The sequence below is a fragment of the Ixodes scapularis genome, unplaced genomic scaffold (assembly GCF_016920785.2).
Source record: "Ixodes scapularis isolate PalLabHiFi unplaced genomic scaffold, ASM1692078v2 PGA_scaffold10__122_contigs__length_95168666, whole genome shotgun sequence".
NCBI classification, from domain to species: Eukaryota; Metazoa; Arthropoda; class Arachnida; order Ixodida; family Ixodidae; genus Ixodes; species Ixodes scapularis.
Window position 1 is genome coordinate 25390276 of NW_024609836.1, and position 1752 is coordinate 25392027.

Sequence of the window (1752 nt, forward strand, 5' to 3'; positions counted from 1 at the left end):
GTTCTCCTGTGGCTCAGGTGTCAAAGGTGCCGTCGATGGTATGTCACGCGCTGGAGGAACACTATCATCCAGTGATGCTCGATTTTCCGTGGAAACTTCAGTCGTGTTGTGAGAATCTCGTAGCAAACGAGACAGGGTAGATCTTGGAATTTTGCCGCCATTAGTCTCCAATAAATCTTGCGTTTCACTGCCTGTTTAGGAGCATTCATTTCGGAAAACTGCCCTGCATCAGCGGCGTTGGCAAACATCATTTCATAAAACTGCCCCGTATTAGCGGAGTTGACAAACGCAAACGTTTTCGTACTACACTCCCACCGCCATCACTGTTCCGTCATGCGTTGATCTGGGGGTTATTCTGCCTCCGATTAGAGTCACTGGAGGCAGAGGGGGTGGACTCTGATCTTGAGAGGAGAGCCTCCTCATCAGATCTCGATCCACCATCGTCCATGGGCTCGTCTGCAGCTGCCGGCAGCTGGCCCTTGGAGGTCGACTGCCTTGGCACTTCCCCAGGCTTCCTCTGGGGAGCAGAGGTGTGCGGAGGCAGTCCCCTGCCCCGAGAGGTCGAAGCAGCTGGTTGAGCAGGAGACGTCATCTCCTGTTCTGGGGTGGATTATTATGATTGGGGTTTAATGGCGCAAGAGCGACTGTGGCCATATTGCGCCAAGAAAGTTAACTTAAAAAGCCTAGCATGCAGCTATGTCTAAACTTAATTGTCTACCTATATCAGGTGCAAAAAGCCAATTGCATGTAGGAAAATTAAAACGCGAGCCAATGGTACCAAGGGTCTATCACCAAGCAAAAAATAAGGATGAAATGGAAGGTGGTTTCTGAAAATTTCAGGAAAATATCTTCGACGTTGATGATCAAGAAATCTACAATTCCAAAGGATGTGAAGGACAGTTAAAACTTTCCCACACTTTTCACAGAGCTTTATATCTTCACCGCAGAGCAAGTGCAGGTGCGTCAATCGAGAATGACCAATTCTCAAGCGGCACAAAAGGACTTCCGAACGGCGGTCCTTATGGAAGGAACTCTCCCATACTTCTAAGTTGGGCTTAATAATGTGGAGTTTGCTATCGATCTGCGTGTCCCAATCCAGCTGCCATAACTTAATAATTGACTTGTTTAAGGCTGGCTTGAGGTCTTGGTGTGGCAGGCCAAAAGACGTTTCCGTGTAGTTTTTCGCAGAAAGTGCAAGGGAGTCTGCATTCTCGTTACCAGGAATGCCCACATGACTGGGCACCCAGCAGAATTTTATAAGTTGTCCTAGATGGAAAGCTTTGTTTATCTGAAAGCGAACCTGCTGCACAAGAGCATTCTTGCTGTCTGCTAAAAATGAAATAGCTAAGAGAACACTTTTGGAATCAACAAACAGAACTGCTTTGTTAATGTTATTTTCTAGAATATATTCAACAGCAATCAGGATACCATACAATTCGGCAGTAAAAATAGTTGCTAGAGGGTTCAGTTGCCTAACTTCGCTGAAAGTGAGAGAATAAACTGCACAGCCTACGCAATTCAATGTTTTCGAGCCATCACTGTAAAAGTGGAGATAGTCACTATATTTCTGCTCTAGCTCTGCGAACTCCCGCAAGAGAACAAAAGGAGGAACAACCTTTTTGTTGTACCTTGAAAGGGACCAATCACAATAGATTGGCACCAAGTCCCAAGGAGCGACCCTATAGGCCTGTCTCAAGAAGGGAGGCTCATCAGAAGAAAGGTGCAGCGACCTTGCCATGCTCTCAGCCCGAA